The following is a 14,805-nucleotide window of genomic DNA, read 5'->3' on the forward strand; positions in this document are numbered from 1 at the left end:
TCAGACCATTTACATTTAGGGTAGTTATTGATGTATGAGGATTTCCTTTAGCCATTTTAGCTTTTATTTTCTGGTAGCTTTGTGCCTCCATTGGTTCTTTTCCTTTGTTTCTGTCTGTTGTTTTTGTTTGGTGGTATTTCATACATTTTCCTCTACTTCCTATTTTATTAACCCGTGTGTCCTGTTTTGGGGATTCCGTTCTCCCGTACATTTCACCTCTGATGGAAGTAGTGCTGATTAAAGAACTACAGTTCCCCTCCAACAATTTATTTTGAAAATCGCTGAGCTTTTGATTGTCTCAACTAATATCCCTTCTAGGTTTTCTTCAATTAAACATTTATGTGTGCAGCGTGATAGAGTTGGAAAGATTACTTTTTGAAGCCAGGAGGCTTCTTGTTTGTGTGTTTTCACTGACCGTATGATGAGGACCAATCACTTCACTATTTAAAATGAGGTTAGATAAGTGCCCTCTAATTTCTCTTCCTGATCTAAGATTTTGTGCTTCTATTCTGAAAATTAGAGGGCCTGTGCATGAAATTCGTGCACTGGGGGGTGGGGGGAGCCCTCAGCCCGGCCTGTGCCCTCTCGCCATCTGGGAGCCCTGCGATTGATCACCCCACAGAGGGAGGCCCTGCCCACCTTCTGCAGCACTGCCAGCTGGGTAGCCTGGGCCTCCCTCTGCAGGGTGATCGATCATGGAGTTCCCCCAATCAATCGCCCTGAGAGGGTGGCCTGGGCCTCCCTCTGAGGGGTGATTGCAGAGCACACCCCTCCCCCCCATCAATTGCCCCGCCGGCCGGTGGCCTATGCCTCCTTCTGCGGGGCAATCATGGGGCAATAGTGGGGTCCCCCGACCAATCGCATCGCACCCGCCTTGGCTGGCCTGGCGCCAGTGCATATTCATAGCCTGGTAGTCCAGACAGTTGTTTGCTGTTCAGCCGTTAGGTCAATTTGCATATTATGCTTTTTTTATTATAGATATGAAGGAATTGTCCTTTTAAATATGAAGTAAATTCAAGAGAACCTTTATTAATGTTGATTGCTTAAATTAAGATTTTTTTATTAGAAATTAAAAGATATTGAGAATAGATGGTAGAAATGACATTTTAGAAAGATCATTTTATAAAGCTGAAGTTGCTACTTAAAGATTAGTAGAAGTAAATATGATATAGTGGGGTGAAATCTTTATTTAATATTAATATATAGGAGATAGTGTAGTAGAAGTTTGTAATTTCTGTATCTTTTATTGCTGTTGGTTACATGTAAGTCATTATTATAGAAATCTAAACTTTAAAAAATTAGCTCTCTGAGACTGAGTTTTTTTAGCTTTGTAGAAAACACTAGATCTGTCATTAGAAAATAAGTTAACTTTTATTGAACTTCTATTCTAGAATTGTGCTATCTAGAACTTTCTGCAATGAAGCAATATAAGCTGTACTTTTCATGACTAGAGTCACTAGCCACATGGGGCAATTGAACATGAAATGTAGCTAGTATAAGTGAATACCTGAAATTTAAGTTTTATTTAATTTTAATTTAAATAACCACAGGTGGCTTAGTGGCTGGGACAGTGCTCTTCTAGGAAGTTCTGAGCACTGTGTCAGAGGATAATTTGAATACGAGTTCTAGTTCTCTCCTATGTAATTTCCAATTACTGCACTTTACCAGATCTTTGCTTAATCTGAAATGGTCTTCCTAGCCTATGAAAATCTTAATATTCAGAGCATAGCTTAAATGACACCTCTTGCAAAGCATTTCCTGATGTCTAGACTATGATAAATGGCACTGTCTTATTACAGTAGTTTCCATTTGTTCACCACGGATATGTTCGAAGAACCCCAATGGATGCCTGAAACCGTGGATAGTACCAAGCTCTGTATATACTATGTTTTATACAGTAAGAGAATAACAATTACAGTAAAATAAGACAATTGTAATAATATCTATATATATAAAGAGCCCAGGGGCCATCGCAACCAAATCGACGACAAAACAGGCTGCGTGGGGTGACCAGGTCGGCAGGAGGGTTAATGAGGGACGACCAAACGACTGAGCAGCAGGCTACATGGGGCGACCAAGCCAGCAGGGGAGTTAGTGAGGGATGACCAAACGACTGAACAGCAGGCTGTGTGAGGCGACCAGGCCGGCAGGGGGGGCAGTGAGGTGTGACCAGGCCGGCAGAGGGGGTCTGTTGGGGGCAACCAGGCCAGCAGGTGGGCAGTAAGAGATGACCGTGCTGGTGGGAGGGGGGCAGTTGGGAGCGACCAGGTCGGCAGGCAGAAGCGGTTAGGGGTGATCAGGCTGGCAGGGGGGCCAGTAGGGGCGATCAGGCAGGCAGGCAGGTGAGCAGTTACGAGCCAGCAGTCCCAGATTGGAGAGGGTGCAGGCTGGGCTGAGGGGACCTCCTCCCCTCCCCACCCCCCACCCCTCCGCATGAATTTCGTGCACTTGGCCTCTAGACTGTAATAAAAGTTATGTGAATGACTTTGGGGCCATTATTAAGTAAAATAAGGATTATTTGAACACAAGCACTGTGATACTGCCAACAGTCAGCTACTAAGTGTTGTGTATTCAGAGTGGATATACTGAGCAAAGGGATGATATACATACTGGGGGTATGGAGTGGGATGTCATAAGATTTCATCACATTATTCAGAACAGTGCACAATTTTAAACTTATGAATTATTTCTACAATTTTTCATTTAGTATTTTCTTAACCTCAGTTGATTGCAGGTAACTGAAACTGCAGAAAGTGAAACCACAGATGGGGGTGGGGCTACCCGTGTGTACTGGGAGACTCTTCCTGCCATGATGGATGCACAATGAATGGCCGATGGTATCCCTTCCAATCCTGTTCCACACTGTCCTCCCTGCTCTAAGATACCACTTTAAAAATTGCACCATCTGTTCTGTCATACATTTTTTTTTCAATTATTTTAATATGTCCCATTAAAAAATATACTCTCTTTAACCTCATTTTTCTTGATCTTCTGTCTGATCTCTTTGCCTGACTTTAGAGTAAAATTCCTAACAAAAGTTACCTGTATACTAAGTGTTCTCCAATCCCTCTTCTCACTTTTTTATATAACAGCTTTACTAGGTATATGTGACATACAATAAGCTGCACATATGTAAGGTATACACTTTTATAAGTTTTAACAAAATGTAGACCTGTTAAATTACCAGTACAATAAAGGTAATGAATGTTATCCATCATCCCAAGAGTTTTCTTATGTCCTCTGTTAAATCATCTATCTAATCACTTCTCCTCTATCTCAAGCAAACACTGACCTGCTTTCTGTCACTATAAAGTAGTTTACATTTTTTACTGTTTTAAATGAATGGAATCATACTCTTTGTATTCTTTTTCAGTCTTCTTTGAGCATAATTATTGTGAAATTCATCCATGTTGTTGTGTGTATCAGTTTATTTTCTTTTATTGCTGAGCAGTATTTTGTTACATGTATATTTAAAAACATTTTTGATGTTAATTTTTTTTTTAGAGCAGTTTTAGTTCAGAGTAAAATTAAATTGAAAGTACAGAGTACCCTTGGTGCCTCTCACTCTAACCTCCCTCTCCCCTTCCAGGATGATCAACAGATCATCATCCCCTACCTAAGTGGCACATTTGTTACAGTGAACCTACACATCATTATCGCCCAAAGGCCATAGTTTACATTACAGTTTCCTCTTGGTGTTGTACATTCTGTGTCTTGTCAAATGCATACTGAATGGCATGCATCTGCCAATATAGTATACAGAGTAGTTTCATTGCTCTAAAAATTGTGTGTTCCACTTATACATTTCTCCCACCCCTCAAACCCTTTACAACCACTAATCTTTTTGCTTTTCTGTTTTGTCTTTTTCAGAACATCATATAATTGGAATCTTAACCTTTACAGATTGGCTTTTTTAACTTAACAGGTGCAATTTAAGGTTACTTTATGTCTTTTTGTGGCTTGATAGCTCATTTCTTTATAGCACTGAGTAATATTCCTTTGGATATACCACAACTTATCCATTCACCTATAGAAGGATACCTTGGTTGCTTCCAAGTTTTAAAAATTATAAAACTGCTAGAAACAAAGTGTGCAGGTTTCCATGTGGACATACGTTTTCTACTCATTTTGGCAAGTACCAAGGAAAACAATTGCTGAGTCCTATGATATGAGTATATTTGGTGTTGTAGAAACTGTCAAACTTTTCCAAAGTGGCTGCACCAATTTTCATTCTTAACAGCAATGAATGGGAGTTCCTATTGTTTCATGTTCTTGTCAGCATTTGGTGGTGTCAGTGTTTGGATTTCCACCATTCTGATAGGTGTGTAATGGTGCCTCTTTTCTTATGGTTATTTACCATCTGTATATCTTCTTTGTAAGGTATCTGTTTAGGGTTTTGACCCATTTTTTTAATTGGATTGTTTGTTTTCTTACTGTTGAGTTTTGAAAGTTAATTTTATATTTTCAATAATGGTCCTTTAGTAGATATGTCTTTTGTAATTATTTTCTCCCGCTCTGTAGCTTGTCTTCTCATTCTTTTGATATTGTTTTTTGCAGAGCAGAAATTTGAATTTTGATGTTATCCAGCTTATCTCTTATTTCTTTAATGGATCATGTCTTCAGTATTGTATTTAAAAAGTTATTGTCATAACCAAGATCATCTAGATTATTTTTATGTTAACCTTCTAGGAGTTTTATAGTTTTGTGTTTTACATTTAGGTTGGTGATCAGTTTTGAGTTAATTTTCGTGAAGGGTGTAAAGTCTGTGTCATATTTTTGCATGTGAATGTCCAATTATTCCAGTATCGTTTGTTTGTAGACTCTCTTTGCTGCATTATATTGCCTTTGCTCCTTCATCAAAGATCAGTTGACCACAGCTATATGAATCTATTTCTGGGCTCTCTGTTTCATCAGTCTATTTGTCTTTTTAATCAATGCCATACTGTCTTGATTAGCTTTATAGTAAGTCTTGAAGTCAGTGGTGTCAGTTTGGTTGTGTGTTTTGTTTTGTTGGCTGTTTCTTTAGCTGTGCAGAAGTTTTTCTTATTATGTATTTATTTACTTATTTTAATATATTTTTTATTGATTTCAGAGAGGAAGGGAGAGGGAGAGAGAGATAGAAACATCAATGATGAGTATCATTGATTGGCTGCCTTCTGCCCGCCCCCTACTGGGGATCAAGCCTGCAACCCAGGGCATGTGCCCTTGACCGGAATCGAACTCGGGACCCTTCTCTGTCCACAGGCTGACACTCTATCCACTGAGTTAAACCAGCTAGGGCTTATTTATTTTTTTAATCCTCACCCAAGGTTATGCTCATTGATTTTAGAGAGAGAGGAATGGGGGTATGGGTGGGGAGAGAACGAAACCTGATGAAACAGAGATCATTGATTGGTTGCCTTACCTGCGTGCCACAAAGGGGAATCAAACATGCAACCCAGGTATGTGCCCAGACTGGAAATCAACACTGTAACCTTTTGGTATACCTGACAACATTCCAACCAACCAAGCGACATCCGCCAGGGCAATGCGCAGAAGTTTGTTAGTTTGATAAAGTCCCATTCATTTATTTTTACTTTTATTTTCCTTGCCTATGGGGTCAAATTCATAAAGTCTAAGACTGAGGTCCATAAGTTTAGTATCTATGGTTTCTTATATGTAATTTATTGTTTTAGGTCTTATATTTAGGTCTTTATCCATTTTGAGTTAATTTTTGCATATGGGACAGAGAATAAAAAGATTATACAAAAAAAATTAATGCAACGAATACCTGGTTCTTTGAAAAGATTAATGAAACTGGCTAGACTCACTAAGGAAAAAAAAAAGAGAAAAGACTCAAAGAAAATGTCAGTGTTTTTCATTTTAGCTACTCTAATGGATGTGTTATGGTATATTTTGTGATCCTATTTTGCATTTCCCTAATGATGTTGAGCATCTTTCCTTGTGCTGTTTGGTGATGTCTGCTCAGATCTTTTGCTTATTTTTTATTGGCTTGTTTTTTTGTGTGTGGCGTTTTGAGAATTTTTAAAATGTATTTTGGATTAAAGTTCTTTATCAGATATTCTTCCCTTATCAAAGATGTTTTGCACAGATTTTTTTCCATATTAAGTGTAATGTTTCAAAAGTGTCTTTTTGAAGTGCAGAAACGTGGTGGTTTTTTTGTTAATCCTCACCCAAGGATATTTTCCTTATTTATTTATTGATTGATTGAGTGAGTGAGAGAGAGAGAGAGAGAGAGAGAGAGAGAGAGAGAGAGAGAGAGAGAATGGAAGGGGTGTGGGGAAAGACAGAGAGAAACATTGATGCCAGAGAGACACAGCCACTGGTTGCCTCCTGCACATGCCCCAACTGGGCCAGTAATGGAGTCTGCAACCAAGTTCTGTGCCCTTGACCAGAATTGAACCTGTGACCCTCTGTCTGCAGACTGACACTCTAACCACCGACCCAAACCGGCTAGGGCAGAAACTTTTTATTTTAATGAAATTCACTGATTACGCTTTTGGTCACGTATCTGAGAAATATTTACCAACCCAAGATTAAAAAAACTTTGTTTGTGTTTTCCATGTGAAATTTAGAAACAGTTTGTCAATTTTTATTAAATGTCCAATTGGATTTTGATTGGGGTTTTCTTGTACCTCTTTTTATGCATGTTGATTCTTCTATACTTCAAAGAGTATCTTTATATTTATGTGGGTTTTAAATTCTCAGCAAATTTTGTAGTTTTAATTGTACAGGTTTTTCATAGCTCTTGTTAGATATATCCCTTTTTCATCTTTTTGTATGTGTGATACTATTCTAAACAGCAGTATTTTAGTATTTTTCTCCACTTTTTTATTGCTAATACATAAAAACAAAACTGATTTTTACATGTTGATCTATGTCCTACATAAGGACTTCTACTGTCCTTGCTAAATACAGGCTGACAGCTGTAGAGGGCAACACCTCATAGACTCAGGCAGTATGTGATTACCAGAGGGAAAGGGAGGTGGGGGGAGGTATAAGGGAGAAAAATGGTATGGATGGGGTCTTGACTTGGGGTGGTGAACATACAATACAGATGTATTAATAGAATTGCAGACCTGAAACCTATAGAATTTTATTAACTATTGTCACCCTAATAAATTCAGTAAAAAACAAAGAAATAAGCCATAAAAGATTACTGGGGGTGTGTAGCTATATAATCTATAATTCTGTCTCTAAACAGGAAGCAAAACTTTTCCTCTTTGTAATGTGAACCCTACTATCTTGAGAGTATCATTTTAATATTGAAAATTCAGATTATATATTAGAGAGAGTCTTTATTCATGGAGACTTAGCACCAGGAGGAGTCAGGACAAGAGAGGAAAATAGTAGGCTTTAGGTCAGCGGTTCTCAACCTGTGGGTTGCGACCCCTTTGGGGGTTGAACAACCCTTTCACAGGGGTCAAGTCACCTAAGACCATCGGAAAACACATATATAATTACATATTGTTTTTGTGATTAATCACAATGCTTTAATTATGTTCAATTTGTAACAATGAAAATGCATCCTGCATATCAGATATTTACATTACGATTCATAACAGTAGCAAAATTACAGTTATGAATTAGCAACAAAAATAATTTTATGGTTGGGGATCACCACATGGGGGATTGTATTAAACGGTCGCGGCGTTAGGAAGGTTGAGAACCACTGCTTTAGGTGAATCAGAATATTTGTTCAATGAAGTTGATTAAGTGGCTCTGTAATATTAAGTTTATTTAAGTTGGTATTATAGAATTGCAAAAACTAGGAAACTGTTGAGGAGATTAGATGTTTTGTGTATTATCAGTCAGCATGGTTTTTTTTTTGGACACTATTGTGGGACTGGTCCTCACATATAGTTTGTCAGTCCTGATCTTCACTTCCAACCCAGCACTAAAAGTTCTTATGATACAACCTGTCTCACATATTGTAAATGGAGTTTCATGAAGTACCATTAATCATTTCTCTGTATAAGTTTATTTCAACAATGATCCTTTTAAAAGATAAGCGCTAGAATGTCACTTTTCTGGTAAAAAAAATCTCTCCTGGTTTCCTACTGTATTCAGGATTAAAACCAAGTCTTACCTATGTGGCCTGGCCCCCTGCCTGCCATTTTTCCTTTCCTTTCACTCAAGGGATACTGCAAGGGACACTCAAGGGACACTCTTACTCTTTCACTTCTTTCAAGTCTCTGTTCCAGTGTCCTCTTCAAAATGTTTTCTTTTATCACTCTTAGATAAAAAAAAGCTATGGTGCTACCTTAAAATAATTACCATTCCTCTTACCTTTATTTTCCTCTGTAGTTTTTACTATCTGATATTTTTTATTTTCTTGATTATCTGTTTATCTGATAAGAATATACCTTCAGAAGGACATTGATATCTTTTCAGTACTATGCCCAGCTTCTAGAACAGGGTCTGGCAGAAGTACATACTTAATACATACTGATAAATGAATGCCCTCAGTTATCTCAACAATTTTTTGGTATGTGATCCAGGTTTTCGCTTTAGAATATAAGATCTTCTGTGATCCCAGAGTTAATTCTTTCTAGTTATGACATGACAGGAAGTTAGATATTCTTCCACATTCTAATAGTATTTGATTTCGCACTATATCAGTAGTTTTCCATTTTATAATTTCATTTTGTTGTTGATGCTCTACTCTTCCATGCTTATTTCTGTTTTGAATGTGGATTTTATTGAAAATACTTTTTTGCTGCATTTTCAAAGTTGAATAACTTAAACATCAGTTTAAAACAATTCACATTTATTGTTGAATTTGCTGGTGGTAGATTTGATTAATTTAAATTGTATTTAAGTGTGCTGAAATTTTTAAAAATATCTAGATGCTGTGATTTTGCTAGTTTCTTGAAAATATATACTTATTTTAGTTGCTTCAAAAAAGTATTCTAAATTCTGAGGCGTCTGAAAGGAGATCTTTGGAGGTATTATTTGTAGTTGGACACAGAGTACAATAAATGTTTCATTTGTAGAGTATTTGCACATACCTATTTTATAGATCCTAACATTTGAAAGATCCTGGTGGGGGTTGAGAAGGGGGAGTGCGGGTTAGAAGTCAATGGGGAAAAAAAAGGACATCTGTAATATTTTCAACAATAAAGATAAATTTAAAAAACCAACAGGATAGTATTAAAGATTTGTGATGACTTCTATTACTTTTTGGTTCATTGCTGGGAGTGGGAGAGGTAAGAAAGTGAATCAATGCCAATTTATTCACAGTTTCATTTCAAATACTTTAATGTGATCTCTAATAGGAATCTCATATTTTTTTTTTGTTTTTAAATAACCCATAGAAATTATAGTACATGAGTCATTATATTTTCTTTTTCTGTCACAAGCTTATTTTTAACTACATATATTTTCAGGTGATTTGTATCCTCTGGGCATTCTAAATCCTGACTGAATTACTCTTCCAGTTATTTTCAACCCTTTTTATCTAATAGCACTCATAAACTAATTACTAAAATTCCGCAGCACACCAAAAATGTATTATATTTTTTGCCCATCTGACAAAAAAATAGGTATAATTTTGATTCATTCACACTGGACTGCTATTGTTGTGTTGACTGTTATCATTTTATCAAGTAGACTCACAGAGCAGAAACAGAGCATCATATCTTACCATGTTTTTCCAAGGCCCCTAGATTGTACAGTAGCCAGGAACACCTTATGACAAGTTTAGGGTCTTGGAGATATGAAAGGTTCAATCCTTTGCTGTTCCTTAGGCTCTTTATATTCTAAGCTTACATCACCATTAATGAAGTACACGCTTCAAATAATTTAACTCTTCAGTAATAAAGATTTATGTTTCTCCAGGACACAATGTGTATGGGGAAGTAGTGGGAGGGGAAGTAGGTTAAATGTTCAGGAGACCTTGAGTAGTGAGGCATTATAATATTGACTTTGTGGTCCAAGAACCACAATGGAAAATCTGTTTCATGGGTTTAAGATTCTATGGGGGAAAATCTTATTCAGAAGTGGTTTAGTGAGAGAACCAAATTATAAATACTTTGTAGGGTAATATTCTTGCTCAGTGGTTTAAGAGTGGAACCAAGAAAAAAATGTACATCAATATTTACTTTTGCAATTAACATAAAACTGCTCAGAATATTTTTGTAGGAAAAAATTAGCAAAAATCACTCATTACCTCCTAGATATTAAAACAAAAAGTGAGAAAAATCTGATATTTACATTAATATTAGTAAAGTTGAATACATTAAAATAGCCATTTATAGTTTTTATTTGGTCAATATCTACTCAAGCTCTTCTGTCATTAGGGCAGATTTGGTTCTTGGTGAGGACCCTCACCTTCTCACTTTGTTCTGATATGGCAGAGAGAGAGAGAGAGAGTTCTAGTCTCTCTTCCTGTTACAATGCCAGCGTGAGGGTCCCACCCTCATGACCTCATATAAATCTAATAATCAAACAAAGCCCCACTTCTAGATACTGTCACTTTAGAGGTGAGGTTAGGGCTTCAACATAAACTTCAAAGGGGTGAAAACATTCAGTTCATAATACTTTCTTTATCCTATATCTTGCCTACTTCCACCTGAAGAGGGTAATTCTGTTTATTTTTAATTTATTTTTATTATGAAAATTACTGTAAATCATCTGACATCAAAGAACACAAATAATGAAAGTTCTTTCTTTAATCTTCAGGAATCCCATTTCCTAGGAATAGCTAATATTATCTGCCAGAATATACAAAAAGTTGTCATCAGTATGTATACATGCATATGTAACTAATATTTTACATTTAGGTCGTCAGTTAAGCTGTGTGTGTGTTTAGTGTAAAGCAGAGATGTCTCCAAATATTCAGCTGTCTTTTTAGCATGTCTTGACTAATTCATTATCCCCCCCCACACACTCATCTATAATAATAAAAGCATAATATGCTAATTAGACTGGACAGCTGAATGACCTTCTGGACAACCTTCCGGAAAAAGCCAGGGCTATAAGGGCTGAGGCAGCCTCTGCGGCTGTGAAGGTCGAGGCAGCCACCGAGATTGCGAGGGCCAAGCCCCTTGCATGAATTTCATGCATAGGGCCTCTAGTACAACATAATTAACTGTATTATATACCATACTAGAGGCCTGGTACATGAAATTAGCGAACAGGTGGGATTCCCTAGGCCTGGCCGGTGATCAGGGCCAATTGGGACCGGGCCAGTCGGGGCCTGCCGGCTGGGGGGAGAGACAGGGCATGGGAGTTTGGCCGCAGGCCCCAATGGGGGAGCTAGCCTTCGGCCCCCCTGAGAAAGGGACTGCGTCTGCTGCCACCCAGCCTTGATTTCCCGTCCCAGCCCAGGGCGCAAAGGCCCCGGCAGGGTCGGAAGAGGAGGTAACAGTTGTCAGGCCGGGCACGGAAGGAACGGATGCCAGACGCCGAGCCCATGCTGGAGCCCCGCCACGGTGCATTTCCCTACCTCCCTTCATCCTCCTTCCCCCACCACCATACTGCCACTGAGGCCTGCCGGCGGGGGGGGGGGGGGGGGGGGGGGGCTGAGGGAGGTTTGCTGGATGGGGGGAGGGACCGTGGGAGGTTGGCTGCTGGCCCAAGGAGGGAGTCAGCCCTCCGCCCTCTTGGAAAAGGGACAGTGTCCTCCACCACCCATCCCCAGTTTCTCATCCCAGCCCAGGGCCTGCTGGCCAGGGGGAGACCACGGGAGGTTCGCTGGCCAGGGGCAGGTTGGCTGTGGTAGTGCACTGACCACCAGGGGTCAGCTCCTGCTTTGAGTATCTGCCCTCTGCTGGTCAGTGTGTGTCATAGCGACTGGTCGTTCTGGTCGTTCAGTTGTAATGGTCACTTGGACTTACATATATATAGATGCCATTATATATGTTGGTCTGTGTAATTTTCAATTGTTTTAGGATACTAATAGTAAGATTTTTATTGTTTTTACTTGAATATTTTTCTCTCTCCAACTGGACCTTTGTTGCTTTTGAAATGTTTCTTAGCTGTTATGGTCCTTTGTCTAGTTTCAAGAATTTTTATCAGGCTTTTCACTTCAATTGCATAAAATTTGTGTGTTAATATGGGGAGGTTTGCCCTTTATATAGTATTATGTATTTTTATCTAGGAATATGACATAGCTTTTATGTATTCCAGTCATTTAGTTTTATAGGTTCTTTTTTTTTTAATTAAATCTTTATTGTTCAGATTATTACATTTGTTCCTCTCCCCCCCCCCCCCATAACTCCCCTCCTCCCAGTTCCCGCCCCACCCTCCGCCCTCACTCCCCACCCACTGTCCTCATCCATAGGTGCACGATTTTTGTCCAGTCTCTTCCCGCATCTCCCACACCCCTTTCCCCCCCAAGAATAGTCAGTCCATTCCCTTTCTATGTCCCTGATTCTATTATAGGGACATATTATTCTGTTCATCAGATTATTTATTCACTTGATTCTTAGATTCACTTGTTGATAGATGCATATGTGTTGTTCATAATTTGTATCTTTACCTTTTTCTTCCTCTTCCTCTTCTTAAAGGATACCTTTCAGCATTTCATATAATACTGGTTTGGTGGTGATGAACTCCTTTAGCTTTTCCTTATCTGTGAAGCTCTTTATCTTATCTTCAATTCTGAATGATAGCTTTGCTGGATAAAGTAATCTTGGTTGTAGGTTCTTGGTATTCATCACTTTGAATATTTCTTGCCACTCCCTTCTGGCCTGCAAAGTTTCTGTTGAGAAATCAGCTGACAGTCGTATGGGTATTCCCTTGTAGGTAACTGAGTTTCTTTCTCTTGCTGTTTTTGAGATTCTCTCTTTATCTTTTGCTCTTGGCATTTTAATTATGATGTGTCTTGGTGTGGTCCTCTTTGGATTCCTTTTGTTTGGGGTTCTCCGCGCTTCTTGCACCTGTAAGTCCATTTCTTTCACCAGGTGGGGGAAGTTTTCTGTCATTATTTCTTCAAATAGGTTTTCAATATCTTGGTCTCTGTCATCTTCTGGCACCCCTATAATTCTGATGTTGGTACGCTTGAAGCTGTCCCAGAGGCTCCTTACACTATCCTCGCATTTTTGGATTCTTTTTTCATTTTGCTTTTCCGGTTGGGTGTTTTTTGCTTCCTCGCATTTCAAATCATTGACTTGATTCTTGCGCTCCTCTGGTCTGCTGTCGGGAGTCTGTATAATATTCGTTATTTCAGTCCGTGTATGCTTAATTTCTAGTTGGTTCCCCAATGTAACATCGAGGGTCTCATTAGTTTTCTTGTAGATCTCATTAAGTTTATCGGTGGCTTCTAAACAGTTCTTGAGAGACCTTAAAAGTGTGGTTCTGAACTCTATATCTTCCATTGACAATTTTGTCCTGTTTCTTTGTCTCCGCATTTTGTTATGCTTCCTTGGTGCACCCCCTAGTGGTCTTTGTGCGCAGTCCTATAGTGAAACCTTGATTGTTGTCGGTTCTTTACAGCTTTATTTATGGGTATTTTAAATATTAATGCTTTGCAAATATTAAGCTTTTTTCTGCAATAAATTTGTAAATGTAACCACCTATTATAACACGATGCTTTTATATTTTGCATGCTTTGTAAGCAACCATATTATTGGTTCTAATGCCCTTTACTTGCCTTCTTAAGTTTTTCAGGTAATGGGTTTTCAAATTGTGTCTGTTCCTTTCTAATATTTTTTTTTCTGTTTCTTTCTCTTATCTCCTTACATTGTACTTTTCAGTCTCAATTGAACAGTGATAATAAACCATCTTGACTTGATTTTTCTTAATAGCTATATCCCCTTTTTATTTTATTGTGATACCATTTTAGAAGAATCAGCTTTATTATTAAGAATCCTTTTCTCAATTGTTCAATTTAAAAAAAATCAGATTATTAATGAATGTTAAACTTTATTAAATGCCTTTTTAGCATCAAATGAAAAAGTTGTGTGAGATTTCAGTGTGATGAGTAGCCTCAAATATTCTTACATTCTTAGAGTTTCTACTTGCTCTTTGAGTCTTTTTATTTCATAGTATGTGAGTATTTTAATTAATATTCAAAAATTACTGTTTAATTGTCTTTATATTTTCTGGTTTAGTACTAGGCTTATGATATAGGTTGCTAAAATCCATTAGAATAATTATGTTTTATGTTTCAGATTAATTTTAAAAACTTCGTAATTATCTACACTTGAAAGCATGTCGGAGCATGATGGTAAACTTTTTGGAGCATGATACTTTTTTGAGACAATGCTTAAAAAACCCCTCTTTCTTCCATAGCTGATAAGAATTGTTAGTACATTTTTGTAATATCCTCAGTCATTTTTTTTTGGATGGTAAAATTTGCCCTCTTTTATCTATCTATCTATGCCTGTCCTCATTTATTTTTCATGAATTCATTAATTTATGTGTTTTTTTTCTCTCTCAAAAAGGTTCATGGAAATAATTTGTAAAGTTTTTGTTGTTACTTAGAAATGTTTGAACGTATTTAAGCAGATTTTTCTTCAGTGATACCCTTCTGCATTTCTGTATTCATTTAAAAATATTTAGACATAACTCTAAACTTTAAAGGTATTGTTTATAATTTCTATTTTGAGTGCTTATATTGGTTTACTTCTTAGTTTGAGATTTTTTGGGGGGTGGGGGGAATTAGGGGTCAGAACGCATATGTGAGTTGTAAACTCTCCAAGGACTATGTTTTATATTTTAATATAGTTGTCAGTGATCAGTGTCTTATTTGACTTTAGTATTCATGAATATCAGTCTTATTTCTCTTAAAATTATTTAGATTTGGTCCATTGCTTTTAGGAAGGAAATTAATATAAGGAAGAAGTTTGTTGTAATTTT

At 37.6% G+C, this 14,805-nt stretch overlaps 1 protein-coding gene across 2 annotated transcripts in view; it reads left to right on the plus strand.

Annotated features, from left to right (window-relative positions):
• The window catches only part of NECTIN3 (nectin cell adhesion molecule 3), a 131,843-nt gene that overhangs the window by 30,579 nt on the left and 86,459 nt on the right, over positions 1-14,805 (plus strand). The gene's annotated exons all lie outside the window — the stretch shown is intronic.

The sequence above is a fragment of the Myotis myotis genome, unplaced genomic scaffold, assembly GCF_014108235.1.
Source record: "Myotis myotis isolate mMyoMyo1 unplaced genomic scaffold, mMyoMyo1.p scaffold_m19_p_2, whole genome shotgun sequence".
Taxonomy (NCBI): domain Eukaryota; kingdom Metazoa; phylum Chordata; class Mammalia; order Chiroptera; family Vespertilionidae; genus Myotis; species Myotis myotis.